The 12,127-nt window shown below is 40.1% G+C and overlaps 1 protein-coding gene across 1 annotated transcript in view; it reads left to right on the forward strand.

The window, feature by feature from the left end:
- The window catches only part of DISC1 (DISC1 scaffold protein), a 356,636-nt gene that overhangs the window by 168,641 nt on the left and 175,868 nt on the right, over positions 1-12,127 (forward strand).

Here is a 12,127-nt window from a genome sequence, read left to right on the forward strand (position 1 = left end):
TTTAGATCATTAAACAACTAATGTTGGCAGCAAAAGAGCAATTTGGTCCTTGGATGCACTCGTGCGTATTATTTACAACCTGTAAAACACTGAAATGTGAATACAGAGCCTGATTCATGACAGGGTTACATGCCACTTATTTGGGATTACTGCACCATTTACTAAGGAAAAAAGACTAAGCATAATTTAGTTTCCAAGTTAAAGAGCTGGCTTTTGTAGTTCAGAAAGTCTTTCCCACACATGTAAATAGATACCTCTCCATTAGGCACCTGCTACAGAGGATAAGCCAAAGTAGAGGAGGTATGGATTCAGGCAAAAAATGTGTTCAGTCTTGCACCAAATTAAAGAAAGAGGTCAGTGTGTATTTTATATGTGCCAGAAGGACACACATGACCTGTGCTGTGGCTATTTGCTCTCTTAATTAGAAGCTATAGTAATATTTACAAAAGCATACATAATTTTAGAATGAAGTATCATGAGGCATCACATGTACTGTTTTCTACAGCTGCATAATGTAAAATTTGAATGCAGACTTCATCATCAAACAAAATCCAAATGGAAATAATTAGGGCCCTGATCCCTGCAAGATGCCAAACATCCTCAATTTCCATAGTCTTCCACGATTCTGTTACAGACTACAACCCCTTATGTTTTGCTTGGGTAAGGATTGCAAGGTCAGATCTGTAATGGATTTTCTTGTGCATATGTTACAGAAACATGGATCTGTGTATTTTTTTTGGACCCACGCACCAGATTCACCAGTATTCTCCAGCTGCTTTGTGCAAAGTAGCCAGAAACCAGATTTACAGTTCTTTGTGTTGCGAGAGTGAAGAAGCCATTAAGAACTGGTGCATCAGATTTTGACACTTTTAGAAAATAAAATGTGTTCATCAAGTGAAATCTTCCGTAGCAAAACATTTTGTACTAGTTTTTAAAAGAGGTTGCTTAGGGTTCAGCAAGGGATGCAAGAGACAATTTAATGCGTCTGTAAACTGTCTTCTCAGTGTTATGAATATGTTGCTGTTGCATGCCTTTTTAGGAGTGACAGCACTGTTTCTCAGCAAATTACCATTTTTTCACTCTGGCCCTCTGAAAAGCTCTTCTAGTTCAAGAGTATTACAAGGATTTTATAAAGTGTTCCTTCATTTTTCCTTTCCCAGATGTCTATATTTTGCTTTCATATGCTGGCAGGAATGATAACTGTTAACCTCTGACAAAACAGGAGCAAATTATTCTGAAGTTTGATATTCGACAGAATAATCTGTTTGAGTGCAATCTTGCAATCCTTACTGAGACAAAACTCCCATTTACTTCAGTGAGTAAGGATTATGGGCTTCAGTTCTGTAAGTTCGTGCTGTTCTCTTCCATGGGCTCTTTTTGTTTTTCTGCACTGGCAGTGTTTGCTTGGTATGTGTGAGTCATGTGACTTGACTTCTTTGCATTTCTTTGTTACTGGTGGGGTTTTGAAGATTAAATAATTTTTTTTCGAAGGTGTAATAAAACTTTGTAAAAGGGGAGAAACATGACTGCTGTTGCAACTGTCCAGTCATGAGGCATCTGACTAGAGATTTTTCTTTACGCAGTTGTGCTCTAGGGAAAAGAAAGAAGAACAGAGGTAGAAAGTGAAAAGCCTTTGACACAGTCAGTCTGAGGAGTATCTTTATATTGCAGTTTAGGAGGAGTTTTATTTTCTGAATATGAGCCCGTTCCTGCAAGGTGCTGAGCTTAGTGTAAACCACAAATCCCACTGAATTCAGTGTACCCACAGCCTCCGCTGAAGTCAGTGGGAGAAGTTGAGGGCTCCTCGCCCCACACACCGATCAGATCCAAGACTTCCCGGTCAGTCTATGCTGGGTCCCTCTTTCTATTCAGAGATTACATGAACTCCTCTGCTGGAGAGCTCTGCATTGCTGCCGGTGCTGCTGAGCTCGCCCCGATGTCCAACCACGAAATGAGATTCTAACTGTCCAGACAGGAAAAGGAATTCAAATTTCCCCGGGACTTTTCCTGTGTGGCTGGTCAGAGCATCCAAGCTCGGACTGCTGTCCAGAGCGTCAACAGAGTGGTGCAGTGTGGGATAGCTCCCGGAGCTACTAAGTTCGATTTGCATCCACACCTAGCATAATTCGACATAGCCATGTCGAATTTAGCGCTACTCCCCTCGTTGGGGAGGAGTACAGAATTCGAACTAAAGAGCCCTCTATGTCGAATTAAATGGCTTCCTGGTGTGGACGGGTGCGTGGTTAATTCGAATTAACGCTGCTAAATTCGAATTAAAGTCCTAGTGTAGACCAGGCCTTAGAGTCCACCTGGTTGCAATGTCAGCCTTTCACCCCTATGACATTTCTAATGGTTTTCTTAAGGGCCTTGAGAGGATGTACCCCCATGTGCGACACCCAATAGCCCCTCCACCTCCCAGGACCTCAACCTGGTTTTATCAAAACTGACAGACCCCCCTGTTTGAACTGTTGGCAAATTGCTCCCTTCTGTACCTGTCCTTGAAGTTGACCTTCTTAGTGGCCATCACTTTGGCCAGAAGAGATTGAGATCCTTACCTTCATGTCAGAGCCACCTTATACTGTATTCTTCAAGGACAAAGTCCAATTGCGTCTTCATCCATCTTTCCTTCCAAAGGTGGTTTCCCGGTTCCAGAGCAATCTTCCTACCAGTTTTCTATCCAAAACCACATACAAACAGGGAAGAGCAGAGACTCAACTTGCTACAAGTTAGGCATGCTCTGGTTTTCTACATAGAAAGGACCAAGCTGTTTCGGAAAACTATGCAACCGTTTGTAGCCATTTCAGACAGGATGAAAGGTCTTTCTGTCTCAGCTCTGAGAATTTCATTATGGATCACGTCATGTATCCTCATGTGTTATGACCTGACAGGGGTTCCTGCCCCTCATGTTCTGACAGCTCATTCTACAAGAGCACAAGCGTCTTTGGCAGCGTTTTTAGTGCAAATGCCTATCCACAACATTTGTAGAACAGCAACTTGGTCATCAGTACACACATTTACTTGTCATCGTGCTATCACTCAGCAGGCTAGAGATGATGTTGGATTTGGCAGAGCGGTACTAGAGTCAGCATGTCAACTAAACTCTGAGCCCTCCACTTGTTCAACTGATTGAGAGTCACCTACATTGGAATGGACATGTGCAATCACTCAAAAAAGAAAAACTGTTACTAATCTTTTTGTAACTGTTGTTCTTTGAGATGTTGCACATGTCCATTCCAAGACCTGCCCTCTTATCCCTCTTCAGAATTGGCTGAAAAGAAGGAACTGAAGGGCCATGGGGTTGGTGGAGGCCCTTATATCAGCGCTATGAGCGCATGGCACCAGAGGGCGCCAGAGCCAACCCAATGGATACCACTAATGCAAAAATTTGTGGCAACTGTGCTCAGGGTGTGCACACAGCTACATTCGAATGGACATGTGCAACGCATTTCGATGAACAACAGTTAAGGAAAGATTAATAACTGTTTTTCCCTTGCTCGTCTTCCACTGTAATTTTGGAGAAATAGAATTGTCTTCACAAAACGTTTTTACTTCCAATGAAATCAGCATTTTCTGACAGAAAAGTTCCCTGTCAAGGAATTTTTGGCCAGCTCTGTCAAAATGGACATTCACTCTAAACTAATGGATATAGAAAAAAGATACAGTTGAGATCAGAGTTGGGGAGGATGAATATGTACTAGTGAATCTGCAGGCCAAAGTCAAGCAGTTAAGAGGAAAATATAGGGTAAAGTTTTAAAAAGCGACTTAGTCCTAAGTCATATAGACACTTTTGAAAATTTAACCCATGTTCTCTACAGTTGGTGATCTGGAGAACTGTGAAAGAAGGAACAATGTGAAAATAAGAGAGGCAATCTTATGTTATTAGTTAAGAATGAGGACATTTTAAATCTTAGTGCAGTGGAGGAAGTAACAACTGATAGGGCTCTCAGTCTTCTCTCTTCAAGCATTAAAAAATTGTTGCAGTGACATAATTGTACAGTTATGTTACTGTCAACAAAAAGACCTCTTGATAGAAAAGGTCAAGATTTATCAGCTAATATACTGAGGTGGTGCAGAAAAATAAAGTAAACTGAAGAACTGCAGGTGGCAGGAGGAAGGAGGGGGAAATACCTAAGATACAGATGCAGTTTCTGATTCAAAGTTCTCTTGTCCTACAAGAGTACAACCATTATGAAAGATCTAAAAGAAGAGAAGTAACTTATTCAATTTTTCTGGATACTAGTAGAAAAAAATACTGAGTTGCCAGGGAAGGACATTGAGAATGAGCAAGAGAAAAAGAAAATAATTCCCAAATAAATGCAAGGCTCTTACTTGAGATGAATAATCAAGACAAGGCTAAATAGGGTTGACTATAATCAGAAATGACATTTAAAGCAGGAATCATATGTACATTAATGGTCCATTAAAGGGACACTAAGACACACACAAAGAGATGCAGAATATTCAGTTATTTTACTAAACATATATTTAGAAACTAATGATTAGATGGTGTATGGGAAAGTTCCCTTGAGGGTATATGCTGTGTTAATTGGTTTAGTGGGCATGATGTTGAGGGACAGCTATCTCAGATTTTAAGTCAGATAGACCCTCTGGTGTAGATTGGCATCCTTTCTATAAAACTGTTCAAAAAGTGCTAATAAACCCACTGGCAGATGTTTTCAATACCACATTGATAGGGAAGAAGCTTACGGCATCAATAAAAGAAGCATTTCTACTAATCCTCCCTAAATCAGTAAATGTCCAGCTGTCATCCTACTAACTCATCTCTCTCAATTTCCCAAGGCCCAAATGTGGATCATGACGTGCAACAGACCCCAAATGGCGGGGATGGTGGGGGACAGGGCTCCATGGACCCCCCTCCCCAGGTCCCTCTGTCTGTTGCTTACCCTCTCTTTTCCCCCAATTGGCAGCCCTTGGGGGAGCTTTCTGAGGGCAACCACCCACAGGCAGACAGTTGGCTCCTCCTCTTCCCTTCTCCTTACGAGGACCGGTCTATCAGGCAGCATGTAGATACTCAGTTTTAAGGGCTCAGTCTCCTTTGCGGGGTTTACCTTCTATGCCTCTTCCTGGGGTGTATTGCTTTGCTGTCAGTCAGGGCGGCTTAAGGAGCGATGCATCTTGTGGCTGTCTCCTCTTCAGCTGGACTATCTCTGTTACCAGCAGCCTCTGGGTGGAGCAGCCTTCTTCCTTTTCACCGTCCTTCCTAGGTAAATTTCCCCCCTTAAACTCCTCCTCCTCCTTGTTCAACCTGGAGGAGCCTTGCAGGTACGTTAGTGTGGAATAGACCCACAGGAGCTTGTTAGCCTCCGCCATACCAGTGTGAGGGCATGTCCTTTCACAGTGACACAATTTTATTCAAAGAGGAAACTTAAAAGATAATGGGGCTTTAATATAAACAACTGTACAATCTGTTTAATGATTATTTATTTTTGATGTAAATCATTTTCAGCAGTAAATTAATATCCAAACGTGTGGATATTAATAACTTAGGGACTAAAGTGAGTGACTCCTCAAAAAAGACACAATCGAGGGGTATGAACTGACCTGTAAAAAAAATATTGGCCAAGGTGTAGGCTAGTGGTTTAAACAAAATATCATCCACTTATATATGCAAAGAAGAGACAGGCAGGTAACAGACTGTTAGATGACTGTTGAGGGATTATTTTATCTGACTAATCAAATAAATGATTCTGTATTTTAGCATTAGAGGCTAAGAAAGCATTTAATCAAGTAGAGTGGAATTATTTTAGAGCAGTTCAGAACAATATGGAATTGTGGATAACTTTCTTAGATGGACAAAAACTTTATATCTGTAACCTGCTATGAAGATGAAGAACAGTGGATATAATCAGAAGTTTTCATTCAGTCTGGAAGCACCAAGCAGGGATGTTGTGTGTTACCTGTATTTTTTACCTTGACAATGGAATCACTCGCTAAAAGAATCCACTGCAACAACATTGTTAAAGGATCCCCAGCACAAAATTTCCTTATATGTTGATGATGATACTTTGTTCTTAGCCAACCCCATAATTACCTTGAGGGAACAGTCAAAAATGTAAATAGTTTTGGAACAACATCAAAGTAGAAAGTTCATCAAATGAAGTCAGACATACCGGCCCAAAGGTTCAATTAGATACTGGTACCTTGGGATACAATTATCAAATAATATATATTAGTTATATGAATTTAAATATAAAATATTTACAAGGAGGAGAGTTGGAAAGGCAATGCTATTTCATGCATGCAAGGTAGTTCAAAGAAAATGAACATTTTACCTACACTCACCTTTGTATTCCAGACACATCAATTTACAGTACAGGGCAAAATGCTCCTCAAAGTGCAAAAACAAAACCCCAGAATAAATGCAATCCCAAACATGAAAATCTACTAGTGCTGCCAGTTAAACTTGGTTTAATCTTAACCTAGACAAACATTGGAACCATTTCAGAACAGAAGGAATATTGTTTAGTATTAAACAATAATAACTTAGCCTGCATTTCAATACCCAATAAGTAACAGCCATTCTACTGGCATATAATATCATACAAACTGAGTAGTTTCTCCTCTTTATTATATCCTAATCTAGAATTTAGTCAGCAAAAATGTTAGAGAATCTTCAGCTTTATGAAGATATGTAATAAATACAATAGATCAATTATATCATGAAGACACTAAAAAGTTTCCAAAAAAATTAGAAACCACTTTGGATGTTCATGTCTCCAATATTTACAGCTCAGATCTTTGAAATCAACGGAACTGCACCAGTTTACACCACCTGAGTCTCTTGCCCAGTATATTTCATAAAATATAATAAATAGGATGTTAGTAGATAATGGATTTCTAATCAGTAGCTCTACTGGAACTGCAGTTAATAAGAGTACCATCCCACAGATAGATACGTAAAGTAATGGAGAGTCAAAGAAACAAGAATGCTAGCTTCTTTGGGTTGGGTTAGGATGGGGGCTGGGGGAGATGCTAATAGAGATACAGCCACTGAGAAAAAACTATCGATGCAGTCATTTTGGTCAGTGTCTTTTATATGTACCATTGTAAAAGAAAACTATTTTGAGAGATTGTATCAAAGCTTTAAAAAGTTTAAAAATTGCTTATTCCAGCAAAGCTTTAAATTTTGTAAAATAGCCTGTGATCAGTGCAGGAAGGGATGTGGAAATATAGGAAGGTTTATTCTTATCTGGTGGGATGGCTCAGAGGCACAAGAATTATTGGGGCAAGATTACAGATCGAATCAAATTAATGCTCAAAAATAGCAAGGAAATATAAATTAGCGAAGGTTAACTTGGTAACCCTTTGTAATGCAGAATATTGCACTGATCCATATAAGTAAAAAAAATACTGTAGCAATATTTATTTTAAGTTCATTTTCACTATTTTCAAATTTTTAGATTAATGTGTGATGAATGGTATAATTCTAATTTTTGCATAGTAAGAAAATAAGGGGTAGAGTGGAAGATCTGAAGTAAACCACCATTTTAGGTAATGTCAATTTACTAGCTGTGCAGATGAGAGAGATTACATGTATGTTATAGTCTCTTTAGGTATTGTAACTGTGTGAAAACAATTTTCTTCTTGAAAATAATAGTAATGAAATCTGACAAATGCTTAGACACAGCTGAGGTGTGTGTTTGAGAGGGAGAGCCACTAATTTTTTTCACTTCCTTCATAGTCTTATTCTTGCAAGTGTAAATTAGACCCAGATGTAGAAACTAGGCCAAGAAGGTTTATACCTCATTTGGAAAGAATATTAAGATTCTTACACCGAATAGAGGTCTTATGTCATCATTTCACTAATAAAACAGTTATTCGGTGCTATTAGATACAGTGAAACCCTGCTATAATGCGACCTTTGGAGTCCAAAAAATCCCATCGCACTAAATGTGGGGTCACAGTATAGCGGGGTTTCAAATCAGTCAGGTGGTCCTCAAAGCGGTGCATTGAGGTGTACCACCTAGTGCCCCTAGTGCCCAGCAGGGGAGAGGAGCTGTGGCTCCCCACCTGCTGGGGACAGAGAACTCCGGGGCTGCGGGCGCCAGTGCTCCCTGTCCCTGGCAGGTGTGGGGCCGCGGCTCCCCGCCTGCTTCAAGAGGAGCCGCGGCTCCCCGCCTGCTGGGGACAGAGAGCACCGGCGCCTGCAGCCCCTGCGTTCTCTGTCCCCAGCAGGTGCGGGGCTGCGGCTTCTCTCCAGCTACAAGAGGAGCTGCAGCTCTCCGCCTGCTGGGGACAGAGAGCACGGCGCCAGCAGCCTCGGAATTCTCTGTCCCCAGCAGGTGCGGGGCTGCAGCTTTTCTCCCCTGCCGTGGTGTTGGGGACCATTGGTACGGTATGATACTGTATCATACTGTACCTTAAAGGGGAGCCAACCTGCGATCACGTTATATGCGATTTCGCGTTATGACAGGGTTTGACTGTATATAGTAGCTGTCCTGAAAATGGGAATTGGTTGGATGATTGATTGTGATATGACCTCCAGCACTTTTAAAAAGATAAGAGCATCCCTCTTTTGTGACCTATATATGTGTAAGGTGGAGGTACAGGTTAGTAGCATAGCATGTATATTTAACCACTTCCCTTTTACCAAATGTACTGTTGGCACTGTTGCCTCTCATAATAAATCTGGACATTGGAGACTAGGGAATAAGGTTATTTCCAGATGCCTGCTAAAAGGCTTGCAACAGGTTGGCTTTTAGTTTAAAACACTTCATGTCTCTTAATGATAATTGAGATTAGGTAAAATAGAGCCATCAGAGTAGAAATTTGCCTATGCCTGGTGGTGAACATATGATTAACCACTACTCCACATGTTTATGCTAATGTGATGTTAACTCCTTTGTTTGCTTGAGATCATGTTGCAATCTGCTTAATTTTATGCAAATTAGATATTGTCCTCAGAATCCTAAAAAGTTGACAAAATGGCCTTATGTTAGGCAAGTTTGCTCCGTCTTTCCTTACATGATTCATAAATTGGGCTGCTGTTCCTCTTTCGTCTTTTGTAACTTTCTCACTGTCAAGAAATGCTATTAAGAAAGGGGAAGAAAATTCAGCTAATGTCTCAGTGTGCCTATTGCATTTCAGTATTCCTCCTCAATATCTTGGCTAATTGGGCTCCTTGGGAATATAGGCCTTAACATATAATTGATCTATCACATTTGGTATCCTGCCTCTTCAGTGGTAACCTATACCAGATGCTTCAGAAAAAGATGAACCTCTCAACCCAAAAGCCATTATTTCCCTAACCAATTGTGTAATGTTGTATATTGGGGATAAAGAGATCGGGGGATAGAGAATGAAAGGATTGGTGAGTAGTAATTGGATAGGATGGTAGTGTGTAGTAGGAGGATAGATGGAAAGAGGAGAAGGAGGGTGTGGAAAATAAGCAAAGAGCAAGAAATTACTGGGAATAAGATAACAGAGAAAACATGAAGAAGGGAGAAAATATAATGCAGGGAAGATTATATATTTGTGTTCGTGTGCGCATGCCATTCACATAAATGATCATTCCACCTTGCACTCCTATAGTGCATTCTTGGCCTGACTCTAAGGCAAAGAGTCACCATTTTTTTGTTGTTGATGGACCCCTTTTGAAATGCGATGTTAATCCCAGACCCCCAACCGAGAAACTGATTGACAAAAGTATACATATGCTTCATGTAAACACGTACTGTTATTAATGCTTTAAGAAAAGGAGTATAAGAGTACTTACAGATATCAGTGAGATAGGTGTGCCTGTTTCTTACTGCAGAGTCTTTCTATCCTTGGGCTGGTGGTTGACAAGCAAACTTGTAAATCATTCTCCACTTCCAGTTGTGACCTGAACTTTGTCTTCATAGATGTCATGTTAGAGAATGATGCTTCACATATAAATGTTGCTGGCAAAGGTAGCAATATTTTCATTGCTTCTGTAACTAATACTGAGTACTCCGCAGCAACAGTTGACCAAAACTGGCCAGGTGTCTGTTCCTGAAACTACAGGGCAGTTCAACCAGCTCCTGTTCTGCTTTTCCACTCAAACGGCAAGACAACATAGCAAAAGTTGAGAACAGATCCCAAACCCAATCATATTTCTCCATGTTAATATTTTTAAAGTAAACACTGAAGTACTCTGCCAAAGTTGAAAGGTGAGCAGTGATCTGTCACTCAGTTGTCATGCTCTTAGTATCCAGAAAATCTGTCAATAGAGGAAACATATCTGAGATTTCACTGCTCATTCTAGTTTTCCAAACCTCTACTTTATTCTGAAATGTTGTAATTTTGTCACTCACCTCAACTATGGTGGTATTGCCCTTTTGTGTGAACAGATTCAGTGCATTCCACCATTTAAAAATGTCTGCAAGGTCTGCAAGCTTTGCAATCCATATTGGATCAGAAAAGTTTGTGGCACTCTTGGGATTATGCACTGAAAGAAAACCCAGCAGCTCTTTGTGAAGCTCAAAAACTCATTCCAACACTTTGTCATGAGATAGCCAACTCACTTCTGTATGAAACAATAATTTGTCATATCCTGCACCCATTTCTAAACACAGCTTTGTAAAAAGATATGAATTCAAAGGCCAGGACTTTACAAAATTCACAACTGTGTCAGCTGCATTGAGCACATCATGTAATTCAGGTTCCATTTTCTTTGACGCAAGGGCTTGGCAATGCAAGGTACAGTGTGTTACAATTACCTGTGATTTATGGCTCTCATTCTTGCTACACCACCATTCCGATTGCCTATCATAGAAGCAGCACTGTCCATGCAAACAGCAACACATTTCTCTCAATTCAGCAATTCCGCTTTCATGAAATCATCCAATAATTTGAATATTTCCTGACATGTTGTCTGTTTTGGTAACTCCTGATAAAAAAAAAATCTTACAAAATTTCCCCCAGTCAAACATAACTAACAAAAACTAATAATTGTGCTGCATTACCAACATCAGTTGTCTTATCAAGCTGAATTGCAAACTGTTCACATGTACATAGCCTTTCAGTTAGATAGCATTTTACATTATTTGAAAGCTATTCAATTCTCTTACTATGTAGTTAGAAAGTGTTATGGCTTTAAGTTTCTTCGCTGCATATTCCCTTACCATCACTTTGCACATTTCTACGGCAGCTGGAAGAATCGGTTCTTCTCCAGTGGTACAGGATATTTTACTCTTTGCAATCTGAAGCACTGTTAAGAAAGATTCTTTCAGAGCCTTTTCTGGAACTGATGTTATTTGTCATTTGAGTTTTCTGTTGATTGTTTCTTCTTTCTCATTGGAAAAAGTCTCGATTTGTCTTTATACTCAAGTTGCCTTGTTGCGAGATGTCGTTTCAATTTTGTGGATTTCATTGCTTTGTTTGACAGGATTTATAAGCATACAATGCATTGCGGTCGTCCATAACTAAATTCCATAAAACCAAAATCAGTATAACTTTCGTCAAACTTTCTGTTAATTTGTTTCTTACTCCTTGACTCTGCATTGTCCATGACTTTAGCACAACTAGCAGTACTAGTATGAGGACGTTTTAAAAATATATCCATTTTCCAATGTAATTTGCTCCCGCACTGTAAAAATATATTCCACTTCCACTCACCAAAGACGTCTTAGTCATAAAAAAAAAAATGGAAATCACTTCTGATTTGCTGTCACAAAGCAGTGAGATTTTTTTATGTTGATGTTTATGCAATGTGAGTATTACGGCATTGTTCACGCACCATTTGTTGGTTTTAATTGTTAGGCAATGCAGATGTGTGGTGAGAATTTTTTTTCGTAATATTTTGTGGACCCCTTGTGCAGTCTCTAAAGAGTGTTTCTCTCAGCTGGGGTAAAGATGTCAGAGTCAGTTCCTGACACAACCTTTCACCTTCCTCACTGGCACAGAGCATGTGCTGGGGAGGGAGGAGGTGGATCCTTAGCTGGTGTAAGTTACAGTAGCCCCTAGATTGCCCTAACTTGCTCTGAGGCTGTTGCAAAACAGCCCACCAACTCATGGAGCTGTGTAACTGACCTTTCACCTGTGCTTAATAGATCTTGGATGTAGAAGAAAATCTACCCCTCCGTCTTCAAAGTATAATCAGTGTTTGAATTGACTTGAGCATATATAGGAATCACAGGGAGAAGGA

Source organism: Mauremys mutica, chromosome 3 (assembly GCF_020497125.1).
Source record: "Mauremys mutica isolate MM-2020 ecotype Southern chromosome 3, ASM2049712v1, whole genome shotgun sequence".
NCBI classification, from domain to species: domain Eukaryota; kingdom Metazoa; phylum Chordata; order Testudines; family Geoemydidae; genus Mauremys; species Mauremys mutica.